Raw genomic sequence first — 15,619 nt, 5'->3', positions numbered from 1 at the left:
TTAGTAAATTAGTGATGAGGTATTAACGTAAAACTGTCGTAAAACGTGCTGCAAACTGCTTTACTTCGTTTTGCTTAACTTTGGTCCTGCAGCCCTTGCATAGATCTATATGGCATGTGAGTTATCTTGTGAAAGCTTTATAAAATGTAACATTATCTGTTAATTCAGTATATTTGAGTTCATATAAAAGAGTGCGTTGTACTGTTACAAATTCCTCACTTGACTGTCTGGCAGTCATCCACTACTATCGTAATTCATTGAGTGCTAGCCATACTATCAAGCTAACTAACCAACCATTTAGCTAATCGACGAATTACACACCTGGATTGCATTTTGGGTTTGACCAACAGTGATACAAAATTGTGCATCTTTTTGCCAATTGCAGTATTCTCGCGCAACAATTTATTCTGACATAACTGGTACAGTATATTACCACCCATGCACACAGTGTTGTCTCAAGATGATTGACAATTTCATAATAGCAAGTCCAGAGGTGATCCGGGTGGGGACTCGGACCTCATACTGTACATAGCATCCTTAAACCATCATGTGTAATGCCATGAATCAGAAAGAGGATGTATTCATAAGACGAGTTGGTCTACACTTTTTGGGTCTTATTTCAACTTTAATTCACCAGTCAGCCGGGTCAAACGTCTTGCGTTTGATTTTCTGTTTCTAGTTAGATCAATCCCTCTGAGGTCTGTAGCTAACGACCAAACCAACTGATGCCATGGCGTCTCCGTTTCTGAAGTATGCTGTGATGGTACAGAAGTATCCCCGCCGCACCCGAGTACTTACAGGAAGCTGTACCAGGCCTGGAATAAAGGAGAACCAGCCAGAATCTCTGACGAACTAGAGAGCGTCTTCCAGCAGGTCCTGTAGGAATCTGATGTGGGCTCCCCAGGCCGCTACAGTGCCTTTGCCTCATTTGGCTTCCACCCGGTCGGGCTGGCATGCCCTGGCTTCCCTCTGGTTCCCAGATTGGCATCGCTGCCAACTTTAACAGCACGCTAGACGACCCGGCTGGCATTACCAACAGCACCATTCTCATCAACGGCAAGGAGGTGGAGTGGAACGGTGACATTGGCACTGCCCTCAAGGGTGCGCTGGTGTTCTCTTCAGAGGCTCAGAAGTTTGCCATGGTACAGGCCATTCTGCTTGGCAGGATTGATGGTCTACAGGGTGACCCTGAAACAGATCTTCAGGCTGCACACTGGGCTTGTGGTCTTCAGGGGCGTAGTTAACATAGTGGCATTAGAAGCATGCTCCCTACACCTCCAGGAGGGATGGCATTGTGGGTCTACTCAAGGAAGAGAAGACCTAAAATGGACATTGGAAGCCCACTAATTTCTGCACAAAGAACCAAATATCACGTGAGCTTTGGCCTCGAGTTACTTGTAAAAGTCTGACACGAGACTAGAAGCCCACTGCTGTTTGTACTCGTTTTTAAACAGGTAGTATTTATGCAATCACAATTACAGTAAGAAAAAGTGCATTTCAACCACATGTAACATTACCTGAATAATGGCAGTCATCCCTAAACTTGAATGCTTCCTTTCCTCTTAACAGTGACCTCAATTTTACCTTTGCCTAAAATGAATGTGAACATTGATTTGGATGTTATACATGTGATAGGTGGTCTATATGTGCACCTGGACTTTTTGTGCTGTTGTAAAACACACTCAGGGCAAGGTACAATAAAAAGCTTTCATAAGAAGCCACATTTAACAAAGTCTGTTATTATGTTAAACATGTACAGCTGACTTGCGTAAGATGGAAATGTGTTGTGATTGTTTTAACCAAAACAAAGAAAAAAGAGAGCGATGTGTGGGAATCAAGAATCTGTTTGGTTTAAAGAAAGTCATCTTTTTAAAGTTGGTTGCTTGGTGAGAATGATTTTAATATACATCATTGAATCTCCTGAGTCTACACATTTAGTTGGTGGCCATTTAGGTTGTCTGCATATTAAATGGCCAACTTAATAAAGTACTTTAATCACATCGCACACGTATCAAAAAAAGAAACAAGTAATTAATGCTTTGACAGCTTATGTTGAGAAAAACTGAACCTAGAGAGTGTCATTATCAAATAAAGGTGTATCTCAATGGCACATTATTCCTGGCAAAATCTTTGAGCCAGAACAAAATACACACTAGTCATAGCATTGACAGCTTCTTTATAGTCTTGATAGAGAGGCTTTCCTGGGTTATAAGAATGCTCTGTGTATGTGATTACAAACAACTCCCCTGATCTTTTTATGCAACGGAAAATAATCAATTGTAACTAATTACTGTACTGGGCAAACACCAATAGTACCCTCAGCCTGGGTGAAGACAACATGGGGTAATTTGTGACAATAGGCGTAACACACACACTTCTGCAGCACCAAAGCTCAAGCTTTCTTAGCCTCATGGCAAAATGTGTGGAATAGCAGGAAATTAACTGAGGTTCTTGAAAGGTGGTACAATCCTTGTCTGACAGGGACACTTTTTAATGTTTATTTTTTATAGTTGATCAAATTAATTATGTTGTATTATTTGAGCTTAAAATGTATATTTCGGGGAATCGTATAACTCCAAAAAACTATATTTTCCCTTTTCTAAATACTTTCAATATGAATTTCCATGTCAGCTCTATGCCTGGAAATGCCCTTGTCCTGAGCAAAGGATCACAATTTCAAACTCCCCAAAAATTCTAAACACAAATAATGGATATTAACTGAACAATTATTGTGTGTAGTTTCTGGCAATAGCCCTCTGACACTTTAAATAATATTTCTATGTCCAGAAATTTGGTCAACTCAAATCTTTAATTAATCAAGAATGAGCAAGGTCAGCAATACCATAAGGATCCATTACTTCAGATTTTTATTGAACCTTTATTTTCCAACAAGGCAAGTCAGGTAAGGACAAATTCTTATTTACAATGACGGCCTACCCCGGCAAACCCTAACCCGGATGACACTGTGCTAATTGTGCACTGCCCTATGGGACTTTCAATCACGGCCGGTTGTGATACAGTCCCTTCACATTATTGGACACAGTTGGGGGACGGACTATTCTCTTTTTAACCACATGATGTCGCCACAGCCCATTTGTAAATTGTAATCTACAGTCCCATTTTCAGGCCTAATCTCCACTGGTGTCGTATTGTTATAGTCACATTGACGGACCTAGGTATTTCCTGAATTTAGGGCAATGATAAACTAGTGTGGACTAATTCTGACAACAATGGAAATGTAATATCCAGTGGCAAAAATTACTTGAGGAAATGACTAATGACTCCTCGCCTAATGACTATTCTGCCCCACACGTACAAACGTGATGCCAAATGCAGTTTCCACACTAACCTACATTTTGTAGACCTATAAAACCGGCAAAATACCAATTACTATGGCATGACAAATATAGATTGCAGGATTGCTCACCCGCGACTTCACAAATGAAAACCACGCTACCACGCCTCCCTATCCTGTGACTCCACCCCCGTGCACCGATGGCGCTGCGAAGATTGCGCCATAACGTTGCTATGCTGTTGCCTCTGCTGCAGCGAGCAAGCCTTGACGACGGACTCTGCAGTCCGCTGAGAAATCAGAGACCGAATAATCCAACCCCCCCCCAACATTTATGTCGCTCATACCATCGCATTTACAAATCAAAGGAATTGTAAATATCATTCACTCGGTCTGAAATGACTGCTGGTTCGCTGTAGCCAATGGTTGCTGTGTCTTGCGTGTGGATTATTCGTTGCCGAGCTAGTCCGAGATTCGAGCCAGGAGGGCCCGCAGTTGAATGTGTATGAAGCTGAAGGCTCGGTGATAAAGATGAGGTTTTGTCGGAGTTCGCAGCGGGTGAACTGAACTTGGATTTTCAGTCCCTCACCCTAAACTCATTTCCCGCTATAAGAAAATCATATTACTTAAAAACTGGACGCCCCTGGAACTGTTTATGACGGTAAGATAATTTACCAACTAGCTAACAACCTTTTTACAAAAGTAATGCATCTTGCTAGCTTAGCTACTGTAGCTAACTAGTTTGCTAGCTGGTTGTGCTAACTTTAGGTAACCTAGCTAGCTAAATTGCTAACAAGCTAGCTAGCTGTTTGCTCTGACGTTTGCTCTCCATAAACCTAACCAATACACCATTGTTTTGGTAACTTAGTTAAAAACATTTACGGTCCCATACTCAGGTCAATTAAACAATGTAGGCTATGCCTTTAAGTTATTACTGGAAATAAGCTGTTCCCTGAATCCACTACTGCTATTTCAGTGTAACGGTAGTCACAAGATTTCAACCACACTTCTGTGTGGAAGCCTCTGAAGCTTGACAGATGATGGCAGGAGAAATATGATAACCGTATTTAGTAATCCAATTGTGGATGTTGTAGGTAGGCATTTAGCTAAATATTTATATTTTAATTACGCGGTTAAGTTAACCCTTGCAGAAATAGCCTAAAACATAGCCTATAAAGTATCATAGGTGGTATCCAGTTACAGTATCCATGGCCCACAATATGCATGTACTGACAGCTGCATCAGTCTTGTTACATGCTGGTCATTTTGAAACGAGTAGGAATTACTTTAAGTCGAGGGTTTCCTTCTCTGATATTACTCAAGGTTGTTTTCAAGTGAGTAAATCGATAACTGATCTGTGTTTTCTGAATGTAGACAATCATTTAGCCAATGTGGTCAGTTTTAACAATGACGTAATCCTCAGACATCGTATTTGTGGTGGTGGAAGCCCATCGTTCGAGAGTAGCTACCTGGACTGATTTCAACCTGCTTACTCGCTACGGGAAAGCAAATTCAATTACACATCTTTTTTGGTGTCATGGCAGTAAACAAAAATGTTTTGGGTGGATACTTCCACTTTGAATTCCACATCAACTCAATCAGTTCTTAAAATTGCGTGTAGTTGCACTGAGCCTACATCACCACTCTTGTAGGCTTTCTCAGGTCCCCAAATCTCTTTCAATCAAACCAACTAGGACGTTGAATGACCAGCTTCTGGTTAGACAGAAGAGGACCTCTGCACTTTCACATGTCCTCATTTCATTTACCTAATATGGCCCCCATAGACAGCTACTTTGCATCACATAGCCTAATCCTACTGGAGAGGTCCATGTCAGGATTGTTAGAAATCAGATTCATGCCTACGAGACTGTGGCTGTCTTCGCCAGGAGAGAGGCCTCTGTCTAAACTAGAATAAAACCTGTTTTAGGGGACTCAGCTGGTAAAGATGAAATGGCCTGTGGAGAGAGTCCTGGCTTAATGGGTTGTGCACCTGAGCCAGGCATCCCTGATTTTGAAGTGGAGTGTGGGTGGGTGGGGTTTTGGGAGAGGGGGGCTCAGGTGCTGGAATAATTGGGATAGACTGCACCTACTGACATGAGCATTGGTGAAGCCTGTCGAACATCTCATTCCAAAATCATGGGCATTAATATGGACTTGGTCCCCCCCCCTGCTGCTATAACAGCCTCCACTCTTCTGGGAAGTCTTTCCACTAGTTGTTGGAACATTGCTGTGCTGACTTTCTTCCCTTCAGCCACAGTAGCATTAGTGAGGTCGGGCACTGATGTTGGGTGATTAGGCCTGTCTCATAGTCGGCGTTCCAATTTATTCCAAAGGTGTTCGATGGGGTTGAGGTCAGGGCTCTGTGCAGGCCAGTCAAGTTCTGCCACACTGATCTCGACAAACCAATTCTGTATGGACCTCTCTTTGTGCACTGGGTCATTATCATGCTGATATAGGGAGTGGCCGGAATTCCCTAAATGGTTTTCACAGTTGAAAGCACAGAATTATCGATAATGTGTATGCTGTAGCGTTAAGATTTCCCTTCACTGGAACTAAGGGGCCTAGCCCAAACCTTAAATCAAACCATTATTCCGCCACCAAATCTTCCAGTTGGCGTTATGGATTGGGGCAGGTAGCGTTCTCCTGGCATCTGCCAAACCCAGATTCGGACATCGGACTTCCAGACGGTTAAGCATGATTCATCACTCCAGAGAACGCGTTTTCACTGCTTCAGAGTCCAATGGCGGTGAGGTTTACATCACTCCAGTCGACTCTTGGCATTGTGCATGGTGATCTTAGGCTTCTGTGGGGCTGCTCGGCAATGGAAACCCTTTTCATGAAGCTCCCAAAGAACAGTTCTTGTGCTGATGTTGCTTCCAGAGTCAGTTAGGTATTCTGTAGTGAGACAATATTTATGCACTTCAGCATTAGGCAGTCCCGTTATGTGAGCTTGTGTGGTCTACCATTTCGTGGCTGAGCCGTTGTTGCTCCTAGACGTTTCCATTTCACAATAACGGCACTTACAGTTGACCGGGGCAGCTCTAGCAGGGCAGACATTTGACGACCTGACTTGTTGGAAAGATGGCATCCTATGACTGTGCCACTTTGAAAGTCACTGAGCTCTTCAGTAAGTCCATTCTAGTGCCAATGTTTGTCTATGGAGATTGAGTCAATCAGTCAATAAATGTGGCTACTCTGAGAGGGCAGCAGTTCCAAGATTGATGGCTGTGTTGACTTGGCTCAGGAGTACCTCAGACAGCTCTTAGCTTAGGAGTAACCGGAGACAGGTCTTAGCTTTTACAGTTTCTCTCTGGTTAGTAAACCCCTGCACTGAAAGCCACACACACACTGGGTGTTCCAACAGTGTTATGTGTGCAGGTCTCGGGCACCATGTCAGCACCCCTTGCAGAGACAGCATGTGGCAATCCATAAGAGTGCCGGTGGGCCAGCCTTGCGGATATCACATCCATTTTAGCAAAATTCCAAAAGTCTAAACACAGCTGTGTTTACTCTCCTATCTCTCCCAGCCTCACGACTCCGAACCAAAGGTGTTTTGGCTAATCTTTTAATTTCGGAATTCGGTTATTGCTGGCTTGCCAGTTAAGTGAGTGGTATTCATCAGCTAAGGCAACATGGTGCACAGAGGAATGAGTAGGGCTCTAAAGTGCAACCATTTTGATCACATGTGCTCTAATTTGCTGTGCCACTTGTGCTACGTTTTATATTGAAAGTGTTTATTTAATTTTTTTCTTGAATAGTGATCAGGGACGTGCAACTTATAGTTTTCCTTCACAGAAAATTTGTCAAACGCATTCGGCAGAAAATACATTCATTTTCATCAGATGACGACAAAGTGCAATGCTTTTTGGCGGGCAGCCACTCAAGTAAATTCTTTCAATGAAAAAGCAAGGTTTTTTGGCAAAAACTATGCATTGCCATCATATTTCTATTGTTTAGGCCTATAATTGAAAGAATTTAGCCAGATACATTTCCTAATGTTTTGCTTAAAGTTAATCTTTCATTTTACCGGAGGCTGGATACACAGAGAAAAGTAGCTACATATCACCTGTTCGTGAATTCTCATCCGAGTTTAGAAGTGCAAATGAAGCACAAAATTAGTCTGATGCCGAGCAGAAATTACAACAAAGTATTTTAGATCAGGGTTTACGAAACACAGCAAATCAAATTGTATTAATCACAATATGTGGATATATTGAAGCAACATCTCAAGACGTTAGTCAGGAAGTTCAAGCTTGGTCGCAAATGGGTCTTCCAAATGGACAATGACCCCAAGCATACTTCCTAAATTGTGGCAAAATGGCTTAAGGTCAACAAAGTCAAGGTATTGGAGTGGCCATCACGAAGCCCTGACCTCAATCCCATAGAGAATTTGTGGTCAGAACTGAAAAAAATGTGTGCGAGCAAGGAGGCCTGCAAACCCGACTCAGTTACACCAGCTCTGTCTGGAGGAATGGGCCAAAATTCACCCAACTATCTATAATAACACATTTACCTCTTACTGGTATACATTTTGTTTTATAAACAGTACAATGCGTGCTCATCCTTTTGATTTTTTTTTTTATGTAGTTATGGCAAAAAAATAATTTGACTGGTAGATATTTTTTTAATCTACCTGCCACAGTGGCTGGTGGACCAAAAAGTTAATTTCCCACCCTGATCTCGATCAATAAAATATATTGTGCTCCTAGATTTTATGCTGTTCGCCTAACTTTTTGAAGTGCTACCAGTGAAACTTGTTCATTTAAAGCCCTCGGGATGAGTGAGCTGTTTATTCACGCTCCTGTTTGTACTGGAATGTGCTTTGAAATGAAATATTTTGCACTACACAGTGTTAAGTTAAATTAAGTGCTTCGAAAGGCTTGTCATGGCTCACAACACTATCATCTCAGACACCCTGGACCCACTCCAAGTTATATACTTCCCCAACAGATCCACAGGTGGAATCTCAATTGCACCCCCCACTGGCCTTCTCCCACCTAGAAAATAATACCAGTGAGGATGTTCATCGACTACAGCTCAGCGTTCAACACCGTATTCTCCTCCAAGCTCAGTACCCTGGGACGGAACACTTACCTTTGCAACTGGATCCTAGACTTCCTGGCGGGCCGACCCCAGGTGGTGAGGGTAGGCATAAACCCCACCACCACACTGGCCCTAATCACGGGGACCCCTAGTGTTGCGCTCCCTCCTGTACTCCCTGTTTACCCACGACTGTGTGGCCATGCACAACTCCAAGTTTGACACAACGGTGTTTCGCCTGATCACTGACAGGATGGAGGTCAGAGATATGGGAGTGTTCTATCAGGACAATGATCTCTCCCTTAACAGCAGCAAGACTAGGGTTGCACATTATGGGGAATATTCAGCAGTGGAAACTTTCCATGGGAATTAATGGAAATATATGCAAATGAATATTAATACCATTTAACATGTAATGTTTTTTTGCATTGTGATTAACTCTGTGATTAACTTCCCTTGGAAAATTTGCGTAAGTCTTCCATAAAGTTTCTGACCCATTGCAAGACCAAGAAGCTGATCGTGGACTACAGGAAATAGGGGGAGGTTGCACATCTGAACACCCCATCCATATGGGTGGGGCCGCAGTGGAAAGGGTCAATCACTTTAAGTTCCTCGGCGTCCACATCACTGAGGACAACATGGTCCTCTCACACCAGCGTAGTTGTGAAGAAGGAACAAGAGATTTCCCCCTCCCATGGCCCTTTAGATTGTTAGATGTACAGTCGTGGCCAAAAGTTTTGAGAATGACACAAATATTAATTTCCACAAAGTTTGCTGCTTCAGTGTCTTAAGATATTTTTGTCAGCTGTTACTATGGAATACTGAAGTATAAGTACAAGCATTTCATAAGTGTAAAAGGCTTTTATTGATATTTACATGAAGTTGATGCAAAGAGTCAATATTTGCAGCGTTTACCCTTCTTTTTCAAGACCTCTGCAAGCCGCCCTGACATGCTGTCAATTAACTTCTCGGCCACATTCTGACTGACGGCAGCCCATTCTTTCCTAAAACAATTTAAAAAATGTATTTAACCAGGTAAGCTTGTTGAACAAGTTCTCATTTACAACTGCGACCTGGCCAAGATAAAGCAAAGCAGTGCGACAGAAACAACAACAGAGTTACACATGGAATAAACAAGCGTACAGTCAATAACACAACAGAAAAAGTCTATATACAGGGTGTGCAAATGGCATGAGGTGGTAAGGCAATAAATAGGCCGTAGTAGCAAAGTAATTACAATTTAGCAGATTAACACTGGAGTGATAGATGAGTAGATGATGGTGTGTAAGTAGTGATACTGGTGTGCAAAAGAGCAGCAAAGTAAATAAAAACAATATGGGGATGAGGTCGGTAGCTTGTGTGGGCTATTTACAGATGGGCTATGTACAGCTGCAGCGATCGTTAGCTGCTCAGATAGCTGATGTTTAAAGTTAGTGAGGGAAATGTAAGTCTCCAGCTTCAGCGATTTTTGCAGTTCTTTCCAGTCACTGGCAGCAGAGAACTGCAAGGAAAGCTGTCCAAAGGAGGTGTTTGCTTTGGGGATGACCAGTGAGATACACCTGCTGGAGTGCGTGCTACGGGTGGGTGTTGTTATCTTGACCAGTGAGCTAAGATGAGGCGGTGCTTTACCTAGCATAGACTTATAGATGACCTGGAGCCAGTGGGTCTGACGAATATGTAGCGAGGGCCAGCCGATTAGAGCATACGTATAGCAGTGGTGGGTGGTATAAGGCTATTTGGTAACAAAACGGATGACACTGTGATAGACTGCATCCAATTTGCTTAGTAGAGTATTGGAGGTCCGGACAACAAACAGGCCCTCCGATTAGACACACTGAACCCTGTTTGCCGAACCCTGCCCTCCGATTAGACACACCGATTAGACACACTGAACCAGGCGAGGCAGCCATTTGAGAAACCAAAGCTGTTGAGTCTGCCGATAAGAATACGGTGATTGACAGACTCGAAAGCCTTGCCCAGGTTGATGAAGACGGCTGCACAGTACTGTCTCTAATCGATGGCGGTTATGTCATTTAGTACCTTGAGTTTGGCTGAGGTGCACCCGTGACCAGCTCGGAAACCGGATTGCACAGTGAAGGAGGTACGGTGGGATTCAAAATGGTCAGTGATCTGTTTATTAACTTGGCTTTTAAGGACTTTAGAAAGGCAAGGCAGGATGGATATAGGTCAATAACATTTTGGGTCTAGAGTAGAGGTCGACCGATTAACTTCTTGACGCATCCAACCCTTTAGCGGGATCATTTTCATCAACACCCGCTGAATTGCAGGGTGCCAAATTAAATTACTCAAAATATTTAATTTTCATGAAATCACAAGTACAATATAGCAAAACACAGCGTAGCTTGTTAATCCACCTGGCATGTCAGATTTCAATACAGCTTTTCGGCGAAAGCATAAGTGTTTATGTAAGAACATCTCTCTCAGTAGACAAAATATTACAAACTCTAGCAGCTAAGTAGATTGGTCACGAAAGTCTTCTGACTTATAGATTTACTCGCTTACCTTTGATCTTTGGATGTTTGCACTCACGAGACTCCCAGTTACACAATAAATGTTCCTTTTGTTTCATAAAGATTATTTCTATATCCAAAATACCTCCATTTGTTTGGTGTGTTGTGTTCAGAAATCCTCAGGCTCGAGCGGTCACGACATCGCAGACAAATTCCAAATAGTATCTGTAATGTCCACAGAAACATGTCAAACGTTTTTTATAATCAATCCTCAGGTTGTTTTTAAAATATATAATCGATAATATATCAACCGGGACTGTTGCTTTTTCAATAGGAGAGGGAGAGACAATGGCTACCCCACTCTGTTGCGCAAGCAAAACTCTGCTAACACCCAGCTATCCACTGACTCAATGTGATCTTTCTCGCTCATTTTTCAAAATAAAACCCTGAGACTGTCTAAAGACCGTTGACATCTTGAGGAAGCCATAGAAAAAGGAATCTGGTTGATATCCCTTTAAATGGAGTCAAGGCATCCAATGGAACAGAGAGCTTTCAGGAAAAACAGCACTTCCTGGTTTGATTTTCCTCAGGTTTTCGCCTGCAATATCAGTTCTGTTATACTCACAGACAATATTTTGACCGTTTTGGAAACTATTAGTGTTTTCTATCCTGATCTGACAATTATATACATATTCTAGTTTCTGGGCCTGAGAAATAGGCAGTTTGAAATGGGTACGTTTTTTAGCCAAAAACGAAAATCTTGCCCCCTACACTCAAGAAGTTAATCGGAATGGCCGATTTTTAATTAGGGCCGATTTTAAGTTTTCATAAAAATGGAAAATCGGTATTTTTGGGCACCGATTTTTGCAGATTTAAAAAATATATATTTATACCTTTTTTATTTCACTAGGCAAGTCAGTTAAGAACACATTCTTATTTTAAATGACGGCCTAGGAACGGTGGGTTAACTGCCTTGTTCAGGGGCAGAACGACAGATTTTCACCATGTCAGCTTGGGGGTCCAATCTTGCAACCTGACAGTTAACTCATCCAACGCTATAACCACCTGCCTCTTGTTGCGCTCCACAAGGATACTGCCTGTTACGTGAATGCAGTGGAAGCCAAGGTAAGTTACTAGCTAGCATTAAACTTATCTTATAAAAAACAATCAATCATAACCACTAGTTATAACGACACATGGTTGATGATATTACTAGTTCATCTAGCGTGTCCTGCGTTGCATATAATCGATGCGACGCTGGGGGATGATTTAACAAAAGCGCATTTGTGAAAAAAGCACAATCGTTGGACGACTGTACCTAATCATAAACACCAAGCCTATCAGCCTAATGGCTGGTGTAACCAATGTGAAATGGCTAGCTAATTAGCGGGGTGGCTGCTAATAGTGTTTCAAACATCACTCGCTCTGAGATTTGGAGTAGTTATTCCCCTTGCTCTGCAAGGGCCGTGGCTTTTGTGGAGCGATGGGTAACGCTGCTTCGAGTGTGGCTGTTGTCGATGTGTTCCTGGTTTGAGCCCAGGTAAGGGCGAGTAGAGGGATGGAAGCTATACTGTTACACTGGGACGGCAGGGTAGCCTAGTGGTTAGTGCGTTGGACTAGTAACCGGAAGGTTGCAAGTTCAAACCTAGGAGCTGACAAGGTACACATCTGTCGTGCTGCCCCTGAACAGGCAGTTAACCCACTGTTCCTTGGCCGTCATTGAAAATAAGAATTTGTTCTTAACTGACTTGCCTATTTAAATAAAGGTAAAATAAAAAAATACACTGGTAATACTATAGTGCCTATTAGAACATCCAACAATTAACAGGTTAATTAAATACAAATGGTATGGAGGGAAATAGTCCTATAATAACTACAACCTTTACCTTGGAATATTGAAGTCTCATGTTAAAAGGAACCACCAACTTTCATATGTTCTCATGTTCTGAGCAAGGAACTTGGATGTTAGCTGTTTTACATGGCACATATTGCACTTTTACTTCTCTAACACTTTGTTTTTGCATTATATAAACCAAATTGAACATGTTTCATTATCTACTTGAGGCTAAATAGATTTTTATTGATGTATTATATTAAGTTAAAATAAGCGTTCATTCAGTATTGTAATTGTCATTATTACAAATAAATGTAAAAAATCTGGCCGATTTTAATCGTTATCGGCTTTTTTTGGGGGGGTCCTCCAATAATCGGCATCGGCGTTGAAAAATCATAATCGGTCGACCTCTCGTCTAGTGTCACCACCTTTGAAGAGGGGCATGACCGCGGCAGCTTTCCAATCTTTAGGGATCTTGGATGAAACGAAAGAGGTTGAACAGATTGGTAATAGGGGTTGCAACAATGGCGGTAGATAATATTCAAAAGAGAGGGTTGAGATTGGCTAGCCCAGCTGATTTGTACGGGTCCAGGTTTTGCAGCTCTTTCAGAACATCTGTTATCTGGATTTGGGTGAAGGAGAAGCTGGGGAGGCTTGGGCAAGTAGCTGTGAGGGTTATGGAGCTGTTTGCTGGGGTTGGGATAGCCAGCAGGAAAGCATGGCCAGCCGTAGAGAAATGCTTATTGATATGTTTGATTATCGTGGATTTATTGGTGGTGACCGTGTCGCCTAGCCTCAGTGCAGTGGGCAGCTGGGAGGAGGTGCTCTTGTTTTCCATGGACTTTAGTGTCCCAAAACCTTTTGGAGTTAGAGCTACATGATGCAAGTTTCTGTTAGGAAAGCCAAGGCTAGCCTTTTCAAACTGCCTGTGTGTATTGGTTCCTGACTTCCCTGAACATGCTATTGCAGTCCACCACAGGTTGTTTTTGTGCTGGTTAAGGGCAGGCAGGTCTGGAGTGATCAAAGGGATCCATTTAAAATGGTGAGAAAATTACTTTTTTTTCTCTTCAATTTAAAGTTTTATTAAGTTTTCTTGTTTTTCAATCAACCAACAAAACACATTCCACATTCACAGATGTGACCGGCTTTTTATTTTTTTTAAAGTCAAAAAAGAATAATACATTTGAAAAAATAAAAATACAATTAAAATGAATGATAAAGTAAAATAAAAGCATTCGTTTTTCTTAATCTATATATTTTCCTTGGTACATATATATACATACATACATACATACATACATACATACATACATACATACGTACGTACGCACACGTCCTCAAAAACTAAATTAAAATAAAAACACAAAAAAAAACAACACTTGCAGCAGCACTATCAAGGTTCTTATCAGCTATTTCAAGCATTCGCTGAGACGAAGAGCCAATAATTCGTTTTTAGGTTTTACAGTACCTTACACAACATGTATCTGCGCATTTCCCTAGTCACCCCGTTCACTCTGTCCAGTTTGAAATATAGTTGAATAGTGGAGACCAGAGTCTATCAAACTTGGGCTGTCTCTTGTGGAGGTCATAAGTGAGCTTTTCAAGAGGAAGAAAGTCAACAATCTGGTCAATCCACATTTTAAATGTAGGGGGGGTATTAGAGGCCCACAATAGAAGAATACATTTCTTAGCAAAGTATGTAATAGTCATAAGCAAATTTTCTCTGTCAGGATCAAGAACAAAGTCCTGCTGGGCATTAAGAAGATAGATACACGGGGTCATATCAAACTGTACCTCTAGTATTTTCTGTGCAGCAGTATGTACAGATTGCCAGAATCTGGCAATCTCCCTACAGCTCCAAAATACATGCATATAGGTTCCACTTTCAGAGGTACATATTTTACAGTTAGGAGACATATCTGTTTTCATTCTATGGAGTCTCAAAGGAGTATAATAAAATTTGTACAAAAATGTGTAATTAGATTCTTTCATTTTTACACTGGTAGAGGAGCAGTATACCCTGTCGCAAACCTCCGCCCATAACTCATCACTGTTAGTCAGACCAAGGTCCTTTTCCCAGATTATTTTCAAAGGAGTAAAGGAGGAGCTTCCTTTCTCAGAAAGGAGTCTATAGATGTAAGATATTTAGCCTTTTAATGGATTGTGCTGTGACAAGAAGGGTTTCAACTTCATTCAACTGAGTTCTAAACCTCCTCTTGGAGGTAAATGAGGAAATTACATGTATAATTTGAAGATATTTAAAAAAAAAAAAAAAATGGGATCTTGGCACATCGAATTCACTGCAGAGCTCTTTAAAGGATTTCAGTGTAGTGGTTTTCTGATGAAATAGGTCTGAAAAGGTCCTGATTCCTAGAGTATGCCAAAGATTAAAGTTGGCATCCCTCAGGGCTTTTGGCAAGTCTGGGTTGCCTACTATAGGCGAGTGAGAACATATTTGGGAGGAAATGCCCAGGTATTTCTTACAGTCCCTCCACGCTAGTAGGGTGCTGTAAATCGCAAAGGTTTTGGCTATGTTGCCCACTTCACTAAAGTTATTAATGAATATAATTGAGCCTTAAGGGCAATGAACCACAGGATTGGGCTTCTATCTGAATCCACGTTGACTCTTGTCTGTTTGTGATCCATGTTAGCATATTGCGGATTTGGGCAGACCAGTAGTACAATTGAAGGGAGGGAAGGGCAAGACCACCTTTAGATTCAGGTTTTGATAAAGTGGAAAACTTGATCCTAGGTTTTTTTTTTATTGCCCCATATACATTTGGTGATGCTTTGGTTAGTTGTTTTGAAGAAGGAAACTTGGAGATGGCATGGGAGCATCTGAAATAAGTAGTTCAGTCTAGGGAGGACGTTCATACGGATTACATTAATTCTTCCTACTAAGCTAATTGGGAGGGAGATCCAGGTTTGGAGATCGTTCTTGATTCGATCCAGGAGTGGAAGATAATTTTCCTTAAAAAGGCT

At 41.7% G+C, this 15,619-nt stretch overlaps 1 protein-coding gene across 2 annotated transcripts in view; it reads left to right on the top strand.

The window, feature by feature from the left end:
* Positions 1 to 3,503: 3,503 nt before the first annotated feature.
* The window catches only part of LOC118366971 (tyrosine-protein phosphatase non-receptor type 4-like), a 104,015-nt gene continuing 91,899 nt past the window's right edge, over positions 3,504 to 15,619 (top strand). Inside the window, exon 1 of one of the 2 annotated variants that reach the window (XM_052493723.1) lies at positions 3,504 to 3,953. The gene's annotated coding sequence lies outside the window, so the exon portion shown is untranslated. The remainder of the gene's footprint in view (positions 3,954 to 15,619) is intronic. The other variant, XM_035749850.2, reaches the window with a different exon arrangement.

This window comes from Oncorhynchus keta, chromosome 34, assembly GCF_023373465.1.
Source record: "Oncorhynchus keta strain PuntledgeMale-10-30-2019 chromosome 34, Oket_V2, whole genome shotgun sequence".
NCBI lineage: Eukaryota > Metazoa > Chordata > Actinopteri > Salmoniformes > Salmonidae > Oncorhynchus > Oncorhynchus keta.
The sequence above is the reverse complement of the archived record's forward strand: the minus strand, read 5'-3'. Positions and strand labels throughout refer to the sequence as shown.